This window comes from Pelodiscus sinensis, chromosome 7, assembly GCF_049634645.1.
Source record: "Pelodiscus sinensis isolate JC-2024 chromosome 7, ASM4963464v1, whole genome shotgun sequence".
Classification (NCBI taxonomy): Eukaryota; Metazoa; Chordata; order Testudines; family Trionychidae; genus Pelodiscus; species Pelodiscus sinensis.
In genome coordinates, this window is record NC_134717.1 from 11638924 (window position 1) to 11658660 (window position 19737).

The 19737-nt window shown below is 44.2% G+C and overlaps 1 long non-coding RNA gene across 2 annotated transcripts in view; it reads left to right on the forward strand.

Moving 5' to 3' along the window:
* Positions 1-19737, forward strand: part of LOC142830150 (uncharacterized) — a 33230-nt gene that overhangs the window by 6330 nt on the left and 7163 nt on the right. For both annotated transcript variants that reach the window (XR_012905128.1, XR_012905127.1), the window contains exon 2: positions 18119-18299. This is a non-coding gene — a long non-coding RNA (uncharacterized LOC142830150). The remainder of the gene's footprint in view (positions 1-18118; positions 18300-19737) is intronic.

Here is a 19737-nt window from a genome sequence, read left to right on the forward strand (position 1 = left end):
TTTAAACTTTTTTTGAAGTGTTGACACTAGCACTGGACCCACGATTGTAAGACTGTCTTGACTTGCCGTGCTAGAGATCAACAGTCTGGTGTTCAATTTAGCGCGTCTAGTACTGCTGGCATCAATACTCCTTGCAGTCATGAGGAGTAAGGGAAGCAGTTGGGAACATTTTACATAGCTGGAGTTGCATACCTTAACCTGACTTTCCAGGTCTACTGAGAGACTTGGTCTAGACCAGGTCTAGTAAAGCTGTATATAGAGATAGTGGCACATCCTTACTTGTACTTGATACTCCCCTGCTTTAGCTTTCTTACCTGAAGCATCATTTCTGCTATTCTGAGATGTTCCACTCACAGTGTCAAGACCAAGTTATTTAGCCTCTTTGTTTCAGTGTGGAATACGTCATCTCTCGCTCACTCTTTTCCCCATGAACTTGTTGTAGACTGACATTCTGCTTAGTGGCTTCAGTCTTCCGAACATATACTTAGGATCACACACACATGAAAAATCCCACTGAACTCAGTGTGATTAAGTATTTGCAGGATCAGAGCCAACATTTGTATAGATACAACAGTGACACATACTACATAAACTTTTTTTTTTCTGAGCCTTACTAACCCATGCTAAGTCTCACAAAAATAACTTAAGGCAGGGGGAAAAAAAATCAATAGATGGACTGCAGGCCAAATCTGGACCATCAGATGTTTTTGCACTGACCATAAAGTGTATTTACTTACAGAAATAATTGTAAAACTATATATTTTCTCTGGGGTCTGGACTTTAACTGTCCTTTGACCAAGCAGTTTGGACCTTAACAAAAATAGATAGCTTTTTGATTCAAGGTGTCATTAAGGTTGAGTATATGTATCCCTGAATTTAAAGATTGAAAACCACTAGGGATGTTAAAATATGGATACACAATGATATTATCTCAGAGATTCTGTGCAAAAACCAAAGAATTATGATTAAAGGATTATAATACTGGTAGTGCTAGATTTAAAAAAAGAAAAAAAAGTCAGGCCTATGATACTGGGTTTTTTGCCTTGTGAGAGATTTGGCATCAAGTGTTGAAACCTAACAAGCCTACAGCTCTATATGGAAATGCATTTAATGAACTCCAGCAGCATGGTTCTCATTAGACAAGTTAATTCTGGGTTTATTCAGTACAGTATGTAATACAATGACCCTGGCAAATATAAACTTTGACACAGCTAATAATGAAGTAGTTTCTGAGGGGTAGCTGTGTTTGTTGTTTTTTCAGTTACAGACTAATAGTGCTGCAGCACCTTAGAGACTAACAAAAATATAGATGATATCGTGAGCTTTCATGAGCACAACCTGTAATTGCTGAACTGGAGCTCAAATACGCAAACCTATACCGTTTGAGCCAACCGAGTACTTAAATGACTAACTTTAAACAACAAAGTAGTTCAATTGACTATTGGAACAATTTAGATGTTCAGAGTTAGGCATGTACTCAAGTACCTTGCTGAATTGGGGCCTTGCTGCCAAACGTCCAGCATTGAGCCCTACTGATGATAATAACTGTACATATGGTTTGTAACAATTGAGTGCATTTCAGGAATGAAAGCAGTTATTTTTCTATGTGAATGAGGGATGAATGCCATTCCTTGTAGAGATTGTTAGCAGTACTGTAGTTATAAAATGATAGCTATCAAAAGTAGGAAAGGGTCTCCTTCCATCCACCCTTAAGTTCAAATACTTAACATAAGTGAAGAGGGGGTTTAACATATTAGTACAAATATCTAGTGAGGAAAAGGAAATGAGAAACCATGGAAGTGTTTGTCATTTGAACACCCCTAATTGATTTTGTTGTTTAATAAAAACCTAATGTTTAAAATACAATTAATCAAAAAGACTCAAGTTAAAGATACTCAAGTTCTTAGAATTGGCGGGGGGGCGAGGGGGAACCCTACACACAACCAAAACACCTCAGTCAGAATACTGCTCCCCACCACTCAACCAGGAAAGCAAGGAATGAACCATATGGCTAAATCAGAGGCGCTCAAATTTTTTTGCCCACAGCCCACTCCACTTGACTGAAACTTTCTGCGGCCCACCAGCCAACCACTCATGGGGAGAAAATGCCTGTGTTTATCTCTGAGTACCTTAAACACTAGATTATACCTACCTACTACCTCCAGGCTACTGGAACATAAAAATGTAAATATTCAGCTAACACATAAGGGGGCATATAACTGATAGGAAAATATTAATCAAAATCATTACACAGGTTATGTTAGTTTACCAAAAACTTAATTTTAAATAAAGTAAACTTTGTTCAAAGCAAAATGATTCAACATTGTCTTTATTTATGGCAGGGATGGGAACCTTTTTTGGGAAAGGGACCACTGACCCACAGGAAAAAACAAAAAAGTGAGTCGGGGGCAGAGTCACAAGTTAGAAGCGGAAAAAACCCCCCCAAAACCCTAGCCCTCACTGGTGTGGCCCCCATGTGAGACATCTCCCTCCCCTCATGCAAAAAAAAAAAGTGAGCAGTTCATTGTGCAGGAGGAGGCTGCCAGAGAGTGGGATAGGGATGGGTGTGCAGGGTCTGGGTAGGAAGTAGGCTGTAAGTGGGGTGGAGGTCTCGTTGGAAGATTGGGTATAGGAGTGGGGTGGAGGTCGTGGTCTGAACAGGAGGATGGAGGCAGGTGGAGTGCTAGGTCTGAGCACGAGGGAGGGAGCAAGAGCAGGGTTGGGGGAGGATATTGGTGCAAGGCAGGGTGTGTGGGTTGGCAGGCAATGGGAGTGCAGGGTCTGGATAGGAGGGGATGCTTACTTGGCTCTGTGCACCTCACTGCTCCCATTGGCCATGATTCCAGCCAGTGGAAGCAGATGGGAAAAACATACAAGCAGTGTTCCCCTGCACTGCTGTTCTCCCAGCTGGGGTGGGGGAGCATGGACATAGCCACTTCCTCCTCCTGAAGTGCCAGTGTGTGTGCCCTGTTGCAGAGGAAAGGGGGTGCTCAGGCTATGGCCCACCTGCAAGATGTTTGAAGGGCAGACCACACTGAGAACCACTGAGCTAAATGGAAAGTTGAGTGTTCAATCCTTCATTATTTGGAAATCTGACTAGTGAAGCCAATTAAAATGGGAGCATGTTTCAAAACCCAGTAAGAAGAAAAATTAGAAGGTTCCAAATAGATTTCAAAGAGCAAAATAACTAAAGCTGTTAAAGAAACAAGCAGAGATTTTTCAAGTGCATCAGAAACATTCTTAAAAGAGAATGGGTGAGTTGGTTGCATCCCTAAGGATGCGTCTACACTGCACTATTATTTTGAAATAGCAATGTGAGCATCTACACAGACATTGTTATTTCAAAATAACAGATAGCTTATTCCAAAATCTGTAAGCCTCTTTCTACGAGGAATAACGCCTATTCTGAAATAGCCCCTCACCTGGGCCATTCTAAGTTATTCCTCCCCAGTGCCTTCTGGGGCTCTAAATTGAACTAGTCCGAGAAAGGATTCCCCAATATAGACATGCTAATTTTAAGGCTTTCCTGCTGTGTAGACATGCTGTTTTGAAATAAGCTATTTCGGATAACTTATTTTGAAATAAGCTTGCAGTGTAGACATACCCGGCCTAAGGTAACAGTTGAGAAATAGGGACACAGTTGAGGAGTTACATGATTTGAATTAGGGATGTCAGAGTGTAGACAACAACTACACAATTAACCAACAAACTCAAGTTTATTGGTTAATCTTGTCAACTACAGGCATTTCCCTCCCTTGCTGCCTCTGTAACAGGGGCAGCAAGGAGACGGGGGCATGAGAGTCTGTACCCGTGAGGCAGGGGCAGCAGGACGGGGGCGGAGGGGAGGGAGCAGGTTGGAGCCAATACACGTGGGGACCCAGTGAGTCAGCTCCTCGCACATATCAGCACTTCCAGACCTACCTGCCCCCACCCTTAGGTGCCTCCTACACAGGCAGTGGCTGGGAGGAGATCCAGCATAAAAGCTGATTCCCCCCAGCAACATGGGGGGAGTAGGGGGAACTGCCAGAGAGCAACCTCTGTCCGTTAAGAGCTCAGACCCCCCCTCCCCCAGTGGACAGGGCTGCTGCCACCCCCACTGTTGCTTCTGTATCAGAGGCACCCGTGCTGGGGTGATAGGCAGCCGGTCTGTGTGGGGAGCTGGTTTTTAAACTGGCTCCCCTTGCAGACCGGCTCCTGCCCACAACCCTGCACAGCTGCCTCTGATACAGAGGCAACAGTGCAGAATGCCAGGTAGGGATGTGAAGGATTAGTGGACTAGTCAGGCTAGTCAACTAGTCACCCCCTCCCTCTGATAGAGGCAGCAAAGGGGGATAGGGGAAGAGTGGAGTGGGTACTTCAAAGTGGCAACGCCGCTTAGAGCCTGGGGCCAGACTCTGGGCTTCACACAGCGCTGCTGCTTTGAAACACTGTGTGCAGCCTGGGGCATTTCAAAGCTGATCCTGGGCTCCATGCAGCGTCTCTGCCTTTGAAGTGTAGCAACAGCCTTAGGGCAAAGGCAGAGGCTCCAAAGGCAGAGGCACCCTATCGACTAATCAAATTCAATGCAAAATGCATCGACTATTCAATTAGTCAATATTTAACATCCTTAATGGCAGGGGGCTTCCTGGGAGTGGGGCTGGGAGTGCAGCAGCCAATGCCTCTGGGGATTAATAGTCATGTAACTGCTGTCATTTCACGTTGTTCCACAGCTATTCAGTTACACCATATCTTAAAAAAAAAAAAATCCACTAATTTGAATCAAATAGCCACCGTGTAGAATGTTGGAAGATTTCTTCCTCACATCTGCTGTTTTCTGGTAATAAAGATGGGTGCAGGCAGATCTTAATGTGCTATGAGGTACTGAAGCAGGATGATAGTTTAAAAAGCAGTAAGTCACCAACCCCAAATAGCATACTGACAAGTTCAGAAGAAATTTAAGTAGGACATAGCTGAGCTGCTAACTTGACATCTGTTCTCGCAGATTGGTTGAAATAGTCATTCAAAGCAGAACACCACATGGAAGATCAGGTTAGGACAGGCCTGAGCAAAGTACCCTTTGCAGGCCAGATCCAGCCTGTCAAGCCGCCAGATCTGGCCTGTGGACACAGCGGGGGAGCCTCAGGCAGACTCCCTTTCTGCCCCTGCACATTGCTGTGAAAAAGCAACCATTGGAGGGCTCTGTTAGAACAGCTGTAAGCCCTGGGGAGGTGAAGGAGGCTTTGTGTACTGCCCCCTGGCCCAGGCATAATCCCATTGGCCAATTTCCAGCCAATGGGAGCTGCCTGATGACAACAGGTAGCTTGCAAATCACCCTCCCCCTGAGGCTTGTAGCTGTTCGAAAACCACATGGCCCCTGCAGCCAGAGTAAAAGCAGGGCAAGCAGGGAGTCTGCTTGAGAAGACTGCTGGTTGGGACTCAGGCAGGTAAGCCTACCAGCCAGATCCTGCCTCTGGCACATCAACCTCTCTGCCCCCTACACCACATAACCCAAACCCTCTGCCCCCATATCCCCTCACAGATCCTGCACCCCGATCTCCTGCCCCAAGTCACAACCATCTCCTGCCCTAGGTCATAGCCCAAACCCTTGCACTCTAGTCCCCTAACTTGGGTCACAACTGCCTCCTTCACCCAAACTCCCTCCCAAACCTTCTTCTGTACCCCAATCCCTTACTGCAAGTTCCCTTCTGCACCCCACCTCCATCCCAGGCCCTACTCCCCCTCCATTAACATGGAAGAATGCCCTTGACCATCTGCATGGTGATGGTCTCTGTAGTATGGTTTTATGAGAAGGAATCCCATTCCAGGCACATCCCATTTTCTTGGCACAACCAGACCCTTATCTTGCTTTAAATTTATGGTAAGAAGAAGCTATATACTGAATTTGGTGATCCTAGCTCTTACTGTTTAGGAAGAGCTCTTGAACAGACAACTCAAATATAATGGCAGATCACCAGTAACACTCATAAAGGACACATCAAGGTAGTGGGAAATGATGAAGGAAAGAGGTCAGTTATACAAGCTAACCTGGATTATTTGTGGGTACAACCCACTTCTGATGAATGGAGTATTAAAGTCCAGTTCTAAAATAAATCGGGTATGGGGGGGGGGGGGGCAGGGAGAGAAGGAAGGGGAAAAAAGTGATAGTGAATTAGTGTTCATGTTACATGAAGCAGATATTTGCATCTTCTCTATCACTTCATGTAACAGGAACACTCTAATTCACTATCTTTCTCCTCCCCTGCATCCCCTATTTATTTTGGAACCGGACTTTAATACTCCATTCATCTGAAAAAGTTGGTTGTACCCACAAAAGCTCATGATGCCATCTACGTGTTGTGTTAGTCTAAGGTGCTGCTAGACTGTTTGTTGTTGTTGAAGTTTTTCCAGTTAGGGGACTGACTCAGCAACCCCTCTGAAGCTTCTGGAACACTTGGTCAGGTGGACTCATTGGAATGATAAGCTGTGACATTTTCTGGAGTTCCCAGAATTGTGAGCACTGCATTACTCCTCTCAGCCTCAGCAAGTGAGAGCTTTGCTGCAGCAAAGCTCTGTGTGACAGTGTGCCAGATTCTCTGCCTTCTCGTCAAATGCTTCCGGGCTCCGCCTAGCTGGTGATAATTTATGAACCCCAATCTGGGAGTCCCTCACTGACACCTTTCTCTGGAGTGCTCAGCTCCACTTACTGTAGTACCCACAGTCTTAAGTTCACTACTCCTTTAAAAGAGAAAAGTACTGTACATTGCAGCTTATTACCTTAATTGCAATTAGACACCATTTTAATCAAAGCATCAACTAGGCTAATGATAAAGTAAAACAAGTTTACTAACAAAAAGGACATAGGTTTAAGAGGCATGGTTACAAACAAATAATGCTTCTAAAGCTAAGACTCAAACTCGAGTCTTTTGTTCAAAGAAGATTTTCTCCCCACAAGTCTGTCTCACAGCATGGCTAGGCTTTTAGCCAGGACCCTACACAGAGCTCTAAGCACTTGATCTGACTAAGTTGGGGGTTTATTCCCCCTCTCTTTATAGTCAGTAAACCTTTGAAGTGGATCCCTACAGAAAGTTGCTTTTCCCAGCTGGGTGCAGTTGCCTTGCTGTGAAGGATAGATGCCAAATGATCTCTTCTTGCAATCTCCAACACACTTAATGTGGCCAGACCTGGTTTGAAGTGTTGGCCTCTTTCCTTTGTCTGGAGAAAACCTGTTTAACTCCCTCTGCTCTGCATGGTTTAAACACATTGTAGTCATATTTCCAACATATCTGGCAAATTTTGTTGATTATTACTACATACACCACACAAGAATATTAATAATATTAATGATCAGTGTGTTAATGATAGTTAACCAAAAGGTGACATGCAATACATCACGACAAGTGTGCGCCATTTGGCACCAAGATGTTCTTAAGGTAATGCTGTATGTTTACATACACCAGTTACAAGGCCATACATATAGAGTCATAGCATCATAGAAATGTAAGATTGAAAAGGATTTCAAGATGGTCTAAGTTTTCTTGGTCCTATCCCTGAGAGGTATTTTGTAGCCTGTCCTTTAAAACCTCCAGTGACAGAGGTTCCATATATGGGTTATACTTCTAAGGCTGTGTCTAGACTGGCCAGTTTTTCCGGAAAATCAGCCGCTTTTCTGGAAAAACTTGCCAGCTGTCTACACTGGCCGCTTGAATTTCCTCAAAAGCGCTGACTTCCTACTGTAAGAAATCAGTGCTTCTTGCGGAAATACTATTCTGCTCCCGTTCAGGCAAAAGTCCTGAACGGAAAAATGATATCTAATGATTGAAAGCTGAAGATAGACAAATTCAGGTTAGAAGTAAGGTACATTTTTTAATAAGGGAAATAAAATCAGAATAATTTATTTAGGGACACTATTGATTCTCTTTTACTCCAATTCTTTAAATTAAGGTTGAATATCTAAAAGATGCAGGAAAGCCCAAATTTTTAAAAAAATGCTGCTTGAGGAAGAAATCAGTGGGTGAGGTGCTTTGGACTGTGTCTACATGTAGTCTGACTGGATACTCCTAATACTCCCTTCAGGCCTTAACCTCTATTAATGTATCCTTTCTGCACAGTGTTACAGGATTCCCCTCTATTTTACTCCTCTCCCTCATTCCAGTCTATCGTCGCTATTCTTTAGCATGCCAGGTGATGCACTGCATCCTGATATTCCTGTGTTAAAAGACTGTGCAACGAGCAAGAGTCAATAGCTGATGTTCAAACTCTTGCCCCTCCTTTGCTAATTCTAACCGGCCAGACTACTCACATTCCAAATATTTCAAAAACAGTCTACCAAATTTCATAAGCCATATGGTACGTTAGGACTAGACAATTCTAAAGCACATATTTAATTAGTTGTGTTCCTAAATAAGGACAGGAAAATAGAATTAAAAGGGTTTTGAAGGAGGGGAGGAGGGATATTTCTTAGAGAAATAAATACTTTTAAATGCAAGTCTACAGGGCCAAATCTATCCTCAGTTACACCAATGGAACGGAGGTCAGAATTAGCCCAGTCACTGTTTAACTCAAATTTTTGTGATCTGATCCAAAAAGATGGATGCTTGCCCAAAGTCACTGTACATACCTTTAAAAAGGCTTCTAGTTACTATTTTCCTAACAACAAGTAAATTGCATGTGCTAATACATTCAGGTGTGTATATTTGGCTTTTTTTTTTTTTTTTTTTTTGAGAAAATATACTGTTTATCTAGTAAAACAAAAAAAGTCTAGATCTCCAGCCTTACTAAACCTGTTACAAAGTCTCTAAACATAGGGACAAAGGTCTTCATTGCAAAATCTTATCCCAAGTTAAACAACCCATTACAGAAGCTATTTATTACTGAATAACCACCAATCACAGCTCCTGTATTTATGTATAAATTTCATATCAACATAAAGCTTGTGAAATTCCAGATTCGTGCTTAACAGGAATGTTAATACAAGGGCAAACTTATGTAGATACATGTTGGAAAGATACCAGAGCTTTTTAGAAATTAGTTTAAGAAGCCTTCAACTGTAAGAGAGCAATAATACAAAACAGATGCCAACAGATTGGAGATTTCTGGGAAAGAATCTGATCCCATATGAAGCAGCACAATTATGCATTACACTGTGACCTTTGTTATGCGAATGTGTCAGTCTTTCTTTTGCAGCAGGAATGATGTCCATGCTAGAAACTTTTTCCTTGACTCCAGGTTGGTAAAATAAGGACCTTCAGTGCGTGTTCTTGCCATAGATGATCCCCCATTACTTGGAGGAATTAAGAGCCAGCTAAAATAGATGCTTTTCAGGCAACAGCATGGAGTTATTTATTGTTTCTACATGGTTTTCAAATGACACATGAAGTAAAATCCTGCCTTTCATCTAACCTGATTAGTTGCTCCCTTCTATTCTTAACTAGTGAGTGCTGCTGAGATTAGCAACATTCTCCGCTTGCACCTTAACTTCAGATTTAAGGACTCTGGAGTATCCAGAGAGACACTTGTGAAGTCCTGATCGCCCTGGCCTAACACTGTCGTGCTCCTCTGGGAGAAAATTAATCTCTTTACTTGTCAATGAGATCCAGTATGAGGACACATCCTGCCACCTCAGTTGTAGTTCAGCCTAGGAGGATTTCTACCTCCAGCCCAGATAGCCCGAAAGTTCTTTCTAAAGCTAGATCAGGTAGCCCAAGTACACAAAGCTTGTTCAGGGTACTTCCCGAGACCCTGTTACCAAATGCTAAGAATGCCCAGGAAACTCAGTTGAACCCTATGCACATTAATGCAGCTAGAACTTTTAAAATCAAGTTCAGTCAGGAGTTGAGGAGATCCCAACCCAACAAAACTTTTCAGTAACTCCTGTTTACTAAGGTGCCTTCCAGCTCGAGAGAGGAATGTTCTTTGTGTAAGATCATTTAAAATGAGCTGTCATTAAAAAGTGTCTTATTGATTAAAAAGGGCACTTCCTTGCAAAGTGATCTGGTTTGTGTGCTGGTAGAATACAGCCTACTCCTAAAAGGACAAGACAGACTAAAAATCCTTCACTGGAGCAAAGAGGGGAGGGACCTGTCCAACCCTAAGAGAAGGTGTCTGAGCTGCAGTGGATGTAGGGGGGAGGTCTCCACCTGAGACTAGTGAAGGAGAAGATAGAAAAGTGGGATTGAGATTTAAGAGTACATGTTTTTCCCTCCATATAATCTGGAGATAGACTTTATCATTAGGCCTAAAGTAAAGGATCTGGCTTGAATCTGAACTTCCCTAAACCTGAGACATGGTGTCTTTAATACAATGCTGAGATAGAGATTTGTCCATTGTTGCCTTCTTTGTAAGTTCCATCCACTGGTGCTACAGCTCCTGCAACATGATGCTGGCTGTACTCGGTTGCCTCCAACAGCTATAAGAAATTGGCCTTAATTGCCACAAGCTCAGAGGCCTTGCAAGCTGTAGAGGAATGGAATATAAAGTAGCCTCAGAGCTTCCTTCTCAGATTTCAAGAATTCTGATAAAGTATCTGGCAGTTTAGATTCCACATAGTATGCAAAAAAATGGAACCACTGACTCAGAGAAAGGCGGGCCTTGGGAGATAGATGCAGAAGACTTGGCCTTTTGGGGGAAAAAGTTGCTTGTCTTTAAATAAAGCTAAACACAAGAGGAATCCTGCATAGTATGGTAGCTTATCTGTTTTGTGACACTCTGAAATCAATACTGTTTACTAACCTAAATGCAGTTTGATTTTTTGGTCTTCCAGTCTTTGGCTTCCCTTTAAAATTTTATGTTTAGATAACTATTAAAGAGGCTTTAATTTTGCCACATAACTACTCCTGGTGAGCTCATTTGGTGTATTTAATTAAAATGGCTACTAGGAGGCCATAATTCTACTTGGACACAAACTGAGCATATTTTGCAGATCAGTCCTGTTTAAGGAAGGTATTGTTTTGAGATACAACCCACTTATGCACTTCTCTGCACACCCGCATTAAAAAAAACCCTTGTTAAAAAGCAATGCAAAATAATTAATTTTTCAGAAAAAATTTCTAGATAGTGGACCCAAAAATGTGTGATTGGCCTGATGTCCTTAATGCATATAGCAATGCTTCATTGTGGAGGAAATTAATAAAGCAAGCCATACGACCCATCTTTTTCTTTGTAGGCAAAGTGTTTTATTAACTCATTCTTTTGTAATCCTAAAAAAGGTACCTGAGCCCCAGTTAAAAAAAAGACCAACAAGTTTAGGGAAAGGGCAAGCTGCCTGAGGAGGTGGGGATGCCACCGTGGCATGAACCAGGCAACACTAAGGACTGGCCAGGGAGGGGGCGGGCATGCTGCTGCCTGGGCAGCACTGAGGGTTGGCTGCCCTGGCCTAACCCCTTCTGCCTGAGGCCCTGCCCCTCCGGAGCATGGAGCCAGGCCCCCCTCCCACCTTGCCCAGGGGTAAAGTGAGGCTGTCTGCTCCTCTGATTATAGTATTGCCTAAAGGACCCATTTATGATTGGGGGCATTATACAAACTAAGACACACACAAGGAATGGGGACACTTTTTCGTTCCGATTATGAATGTACTCTTTTTTTTACTTTATATAAAGCTGTCCGCTTCATGATTCCATACGTCTGACATGTTTCTTACCAGTTCGGAGTTTTAGTATTGTAGCTGCAACTACATTTCTTTCTTTCACATATATAACAAAAAAGGAATGTTGACCTTACATTGCCTGCTGTACCCAGAAAATGCTGGCAGAAGAGAACAAAATATGCAGTTATGGGCTAATTCTGTAAGCGGTGATCACCCTGAACTGTAAGGAGGAATCACTGACTGGATTTAACCATTTTCTTATTATTTATTGTTTGGTGAAACTAAATTCTCAGAGGAAAGTTTTGTTGCTGTGATCAAAGTCAATGGTAGCACTGAAACAAACAATTGATGGCAACAATGCAAGTTTGTGTATCTGGATGAAGGAGCAACTCTTCAGCTTTCTCTGATTAATCATTTGCATGTTTCCTTTCATAAATACCAGGCCAAAAGATTAATTTCATCCTGCATATGAAACATGATAATTTAGAAAGATTGATACTGATCATTAAACACTGATCTCTTGTGAATATAGTCAACCCACTATGAAGCACATTGCTGCTTAATAGCCTACAAGATGTTCAGAATATGCAACGTACAAAGAGTTGTCCATTTCAATACAAGAACAGCAGACATTATGAAGCAGCCATCAAGATCTGAATGTATTCGACTCCGTGCTTTAAGACTGACATCCCAGAAAATGGCCTTGAAACAAAGACTACTTCATTCCCTTGGTTTCCTAATGTATCTTGGCTTCTGGGCTTTATAGATTGGAAGTCCATCGCCTAATGAATTTAAACAGTTTTCTGTCTTGTAGAGTAGTGAGCATAACGTCATCAGCAATTCCAGCAGATAGGAGCTGAGGCATTAGGTTTGTGGGGGCTGTCGGTTGATGGAACTGCTAAATTCTTATTAATGTGGTTGGACCTTATGTCAATAGATGGGCCTGCTCTGTAGTACCCCCTTATGGTCAAGCTTGTTGCTAAAACATCCTGCCTCAGTTTCCCCTTTTCACATGGCCCTTTGAGAACACCATAGTCCAAAAGATAAAGCATAATTCTAGCAGGAGAATTGTGTCAAGTCCAAATAAATTTCAAGTAAAGAGTCTCTTCCAGTTCCAGACAAGATCTCTTTGGCCTATACTCTCTCTTATCAGACTCAGGACTTGCCTGGCCATCCATGTTGGGTGCCTTGTATTCGGTAAGCCCAGTCTCCATCGCCTGTAGTCTGTGTGTGTGTTCAGGAATTGCAATGTTCCGATAATGTCATCAACGTCATAGAATCAGAGATTTGCTCCTCCTTGCGCTGCAGAGAACAGGGCCATCTTAATGAGCCAGTGGTAGTGTCTTGTGGACATTCTCTGCAGCTTCCTAACTGGGATTTGAAATAGCCAAGGAAAAGTCTGCCCCAGGACAATCCAGCTGCACGAGTATGTTAGGATTGGATTTGGGGAGTCCAATGCTGCAGGGATCCCTGTACGGTACAAATATGATCTGTACACTCATAGCAATGTACCTCATTACTGAATCTCAAGAGCTCCCAGTAACCAGGGATACAACGCTATTCAGTGCTCTTGCCTCCGCAGCACTTTACTTTTGTAGAGTGCTAATTGGCTACCAATTGAAGCCATCTCTCTAGCCTTCCCATTTTACACTTTATATGCCCAGAGTGAACAACAGATGTGGGTAAATGGCACTTCAGCCTCTTTATACAATGACACCTGATTCATCTATCCTTAACCTGCATCCCAAGGGATGCTAGCTTGATTCAGCATTTAAATTACTATTTGCGCCAGCCAGCTCCAATAGCATGTGGCTTTCATTGTTATACGAGTTGCGTCTGAATGTCAGGTTTTAATATAGCTCATTTATAGCATCCGTGTCACTGCTGTAAGCTACAGGACATGAATGCTCAGGAGCAGCATCATTTATTTAATTGCACGACATGCCTGTCAGAAATAATAGCAATAAGGTAAGGAGCATTTCACAGTGATCAAAAAGAGATAAAGCTCAGCAAATACCATGAAAGGGGCCTGTGAGAGAGGAAATCAGGACTAGGGTATCACTGGCATTAAAAATGAAAAGAACATGGGAGATAGTAGCTAGTCATAACAGCCGAGGAAATTAGGTATGGAAAAGTGTGTTGCATAAAGAAAAAAAGTCTCAGCTGTAAATATGCTGACCCAGTTTCTCAAGCTGTATACTCAAACCACATTTGTCATAATTCTGTCAGAGACAGGCCTCAGGGAAACCACAGATCCAGATACCCCTCGAACAGCTGCAGCCATTTTCACATCTGGCTCCATGCGAGGCTGAGAGAAGAATCCAGACCTGTCCACTCTCAACTTTGGAGAAGCCTGGATAGGGATCAGAACTGGTGTCTGGACAGTCCTTAGCTCATGCCAAGGCTTGCAGAGGCTGTGCTCCAGCACCTCTAAGCTTGGCAGTTCATAGCCCTAGCATGACCAGGCTTCCTCCACTGGTTATGAAACAAGGCTACAATTGGGCCTTCATAGGTGTTTGGGGAGGCCCTGTTCAACCAGGGGCCACTGAAGCCAGCGACTGCTCCAGATGAACCCCCGAGACAGCAGCACCAGTCGCAGCTCAGTCAGTCCCCAGGGTCAGCTGCCCAAGGAGCAGCTATTGCAGCTGGCCCCAGGACCACTGCAGCAGCACCCACGTGGCTGTCTGTGGGGCTGCTCTAGCAGCAACTGGCATGGCTGTCCCCAGGGCCAGCTGCTCAGGCAGCCCTAGGGTCAGCCACACTGGCTACTGCTCTCCGCTGTGGATGCAAATTGCCCCCCTGGGGCTGAGCAAGGAAGAGGTTGAAGGGCAACTAGGAAATGGATTTGCAGAAGGTCAGCATATGGCCCAAACAGCAAACAAGGCAGGTGATTTTTAAGTGTATGGATAGGGATAATTATATTGTCACATCAGGTATGAACAACAGTGGTAGCATTGCTCATCAGCTTATTGAAAGTTCTTTACTACTAGCAATTCTATTCCATTGGGAAAGTGTTTTTATCTGCCTAAAGAGTTGCCAGTTTACTATGAAACTTGTCAAGTGTCAGAAGAGAAAAGAAGGTTTTAGCATATTAACAGGATTTTTCTCCCCGTTGAATATTATAATGGCTGCCATTAAAAGGTCAGTATTTACCAATAGCTATCACACCACCTGAGGATAGATACTGCAAATTCTTCCTATACAAAGAACAGAAAATAGTCACTACAGTGTCACCCTATGGCACTAAGCTAGTGATTGTACTAAGCATGATAGAGCTGATGGAACCATTTATTATTAATACTAGCCACTGTAATTGATTGTGGAGGCAAAGTGATACTGCTGAAAAGACACCTGACTTTCTGAAGTAGGGTATTAAGGCTCTTTTTAAAGGAGCCTGACTTTCAGAAAGTCATTATCAGAGGCAAACAAAAATTGGGATGACACCCAAAAGTTAAAAATCACTAGTCAGCTTTTAGCTAAAAACCTCAGCCATTAGCCCCTTTCTTCTTTCTCATGAGGAATCATTCGTGAGCTAATCCCAATTTTCTTCAGTGAAAATTTCTGAATGACAGATATATTTGGATGAAGACTGTTTGCTTCAACTACGTGCTGTTGCGCCCTAGATTGGTGTTTCTCAACCTTTTTTTATAAAGTAACCCCAGAACCTACAGTTTTCAGACAATTTTTTCCCCCTACCATTGCAACATGTTTGTTTAAACAACTTAATTGTAGCTGGGTGGACAATGAAATTTTGGGGTGTAAAAGTACAAAATAAAGCGCTGTAAAACTTAAAAATTCCGTTCTCTCCAAATTTCAGCTGTGTTGACGTACCCCTCAGACTTCGAGTACCCCTAAGGATACTGGTACCACGGGTTGAGATATTACATTCTGACTTTTTTTTTTCTTTTTAATAAAAAAGGTCACCTAGGGCAGTGTGTTTCTGCTTCCTGACTCTTTGACCAATGTTTTAGACAGGACAATAGCACATAAGGAATAGCACAATTTATGGCATGAATAGTCATTCATACTAAAACTGACATTTTTGGGAAATCTACAGACATTTTCACAAATGCCGAGCAGTTGCTTGAATACAGGCAGTCCCCGACTTATGTCGGATCCGCACTTATGTCGGATCCGCACTTACGAACGGGGCTCTCTCGCCCCGGAGCTTGCAGGCAGCGGGACCGCCCAGAGCGCAGCGGTCCCGCCACCTCGACTTCCGGGGCGAGAAAAGCTGCTCTGGGTGCCCCTGGCCTGCTGGGGACCGTCTCCAGCAGACCAGGGACACCTGGAGCAAAGCCGGGGAGGCGGAGGGGTCCCACGCCTCTGAGGCTTTGCTCTGGCAAAGCCGGGAAGGCGCGGGACTCCACCACCGCTGTGGCTTTGCTCCGTGTCCCTGGTCTGCTGGGGGGGGGGGGGGGGGGCGCAGCTAGTGGCCCTCCCACCCCAGCAGAGGGAGACGTGGAGCAAAGCCCCGGGCCTGTGGTAGAGCAGGTGGGATGCTGCCCGTTGGTCCCGCAGCACCGCTCCTTGGCGCTACTGGACCAACCCGGCAGCACCCCAGCTGCTCTGCCCCAGGCGTCCCCAAGTCAGCCGCTGCTGTAACTGACCAGTGGCTGACTACAGGAAGCCCCTGCCCTGGGGCTTCCTGGAATCAGCCGCTGATCAGTTTCAGCAGCAGCTGACTTGGGGATGCCTGGGGTTCTTAAGCTGAATCTGTATGTAAGTCAGAACTGGCGTCCAGATTCAGCCGCTGTTGAAACTGATCAGTTTCAGTAGCGGCTGAATCTGGACGCCCGTTCCGACTTACATACAGATTCAACTTAAGAACAAACCTACAGTCCCTATCTTGTACGTAACCCAGGGACTGCCTGTACTCAATTAGACTCCATGAATCATACCAAATTGAACCCAGAACTTACTAGCTACAGAGAGAGAGAGAGAGAGAGAGAGAGAGTGTGTGTGTGTGTGTGTTTAAGCAAACCACCAGATTAACTCTACTAGCAGCAGAGCTTTGACAAAATCATGAAAGGAAAGAGATATTACTTGATTTGTACCATGACTGTATATCATCTTTGGCATACTTTAAAAGGTCCTATTAATACACAGAGCATATATTAGTGTAGAAGAGCTAACTAGCCCAACCAGTATTCAGTGTTGAAGATACAATAGCATTTACAGAGAGAGAGATGTTCAAACACCAGCATCAAAACTGACTTAAAAGCAGGTACCAAGTTACACAGATAATCCTGCCACTATTTTTCCTGCAATATTAGTTTGCTAATTCATTACACAAAACAACTACTAATGTGATTCGCTACTTGACATCTTTTGCTAAATAGGAGTCTCTAGTCTGATCTTTTTCACCGTATTTTGCAAAGTTGCAGACAAATATCAAAGTTACGCAACACACAGGAAATATCATGAGACCCTCCATCCAGTTTGTTTAATATTCTGTTTTAGACAGTAGCCAACGTCCGATGCTTCAAAAGGAGGAATCCAGGTGTCCAACTATTAAAGTATTGATTTGCATTCCTTTTTTGTGTGTGTTTAAAGTGGAATTCTCTCCTATTTGTTGCCCTGTCTCTATAGAGCGTACAAAGAATCTGTCAGCACCCATTGTAAAAGTCCCATCAGAAGAAGCAGCAATTGAGACATAGAACTTTGGTTTGCACTCCATCACAATTCTCCTCAGCTGGTTTGCTATCTGGGAACACAAGTGCTGTTTACCATAGCTCCCACTAGACACTTTCCTAGCCATGCCAATAGGAAAGGCTGGCCTACCTGCTTATAATCCTCAAACAGAAGCAAGGTCATTTATAGTATGGGAAGGATAGATGCCCTGCTATATTTGCAAGCACTTAGAAAGTGTGTTATAGACTTTTGCGTTAGCTTAGAGAGAGTTGTTTTTCCTGTACAGTTTTTGGGGTATGCATCACCAGAGACCACAAAAAACATGGTTGCTGAAATGGTTGAGTGTGTCAGCAAAGCTTTTGCCAAAAGCAGGATGTCACAAAGCCAGACTGCACCACTGTGATATAACCGTGTTTGTCACTCTATTGTTCCCTGCCTTGTGTGGGGCACAAAGTAGAGCTGGAATGGGCTGGCCCAAGTTGGAAAACACTGGCTTGTAAGAATTAAGCGGCACACACAGTCCAACAGGGCTCCTCCACCGTTTGTCTGATTGCTCCCAATACAGCACAAGATAACAGGGGTGACACACCACCTTTCCTATGCCCTGGCTCAGCCATTTATACAGTTTGCTTTTTCTAACTACTGTCCAGCTTCTGGGCTCATTACCTCACGAGGCTCTGTACAAGTACAGATGATCATTTCTACCCTTCCAACCTCACACTGCTTACATCCCTTCCGCTCAGAGCGGCCAGTGCCTTGGGTGTTCTAAGCATCCTTCATTTCCAAAGGGCTCAGTTGAGAGCTACAAAGAGCACCTTGTCACAGACCTCTGCTTTAAGTCCCAGCTTGGCTACCCTCCCCTGCCCACCCCTTTTTCCACTGGGGCTCAGTTTTCTCCTTTATCATGCTCTGCTTTCCTTACAGCAACAGCAGTCACCTCTGGAGTTCCCTTGGACTGCGTGATGACTTCCCATTCTCCAGCCACAAGAATGGGGAACACCAACAATCAAACCTGGGACCTCTGGACCTTAGTGTGTGAGCTTCTAACACGAGCTAAAAGCCAGCTGGCTGGTAGCTGAGGCTGTAGAGCAGACTCATTCTCTCTGTAAGTGGTCTTGGTGCAGTACACAACACCTAGGTGGAGGGTTACAGAAGCACTCTTTAGGTGTGTGTGTGGGGGGTGGGGGTCCTACCTATAATTCCATTTCATCCTACAGGCCATGATGTCAGGGACAACCCACAGACTTTTGCCATGGAGCAAGCTGTGATAGTCTCACCAGCCCCATACCATCTGATGGTTTCTGCTCCCCATTAGGTCTTAATCCCACAGGGAAGTTTCCCTTCCACTGGGCCTACTGAGAAAGCTCCCCTCTTTCTTTGGGTTGTTCTTGTACGAGTGACCCCACATCTCCACCCCCTTCTCCAGCTTCTCTTTCACCCTAGTATTTCCTGTCTGGGCTCTCCCTTCTTGGCTTGTTAGTCTCAGTCTAAGGTTCTCTTCCCCTCTTTGTGAGCTTTGGATACCATGCTCCAGCACAGACACCTTGTTTTCTGCTCTCCATTGAGGTTCCTTCCAGTAGGCTTCCCTTCATGGGTTCCACTCAATCCCATGAGCACAAGATGTTCCCTCTACCCCCAACTCTGTTCCATCAAGAATCTCCCACATTTCTCTGGTGGAACGGCTGCCACCAGAGAAGTGTTTTTCTCCCGTGTGCAGTCTATGCCTAGAGTGTCCCCCTCTCAAACCCACTGCAGTTTAATCAGCCTGCTCTGCACAAGTGAGCAGCTGGCCACTAAGCCATAACTCTTAGCTCAGGTCATTTTTACTCTCTCCCAGTCCAGCCACAGTATTCCACCAGGCCTCACCCCATATACAGGAAGCCCCTGATTAATGGGGCCTTCCCCCCCCAACACTGATAGCAGGTTTTAGCCCCACTAGACAAAACAGACTTCTCTATCAGTAATAGGCCTTCCCGTTAGAGGGAATCTTACCCTTCCCCTGCTTATGTAGGGCAAGTCCCTTTCCTTAGGGATTCTGCTTCCATACACTCCTCAGCAAGTTTCACCGCAGTCTCTTTCCTCTCGGAAGCATCCTAGCACCAGACCTGAGTGGTATCTGCACAGCTTTTGTTCTAAAGTATTCATGACCACTTTGACTTCTTGCCTCCTAGGATCCAACCATTGATTGGTCTGATCATTAAACTCCCGGGCTGTATCCTTTTGTCCACCTAGCTGCTCTAGAGGTCTGTAGATATATTTAGATTGACAAGCCTACTGGGTCCAAAACAGCAGCCTTTAATACATCTTAGTTCTTGGCCTGCACCTCACTCAGTGCCATGTACGTGCCTTGGGCATCTCCTAGCAAATAAGGAGCTGGCTGTAGGACCCATAACCTTTTATCCCACTACACACACTAGTAGCAATTCTTTCAGAAGTCAATTGGAACACATCAGGATCATCCCTGGGGCCACTTTTACAGCACCCCATCCCAATATCCATTCCTCCAGCAGAAGTCACTTTGCAGTTACTCCTGTACCTTCATG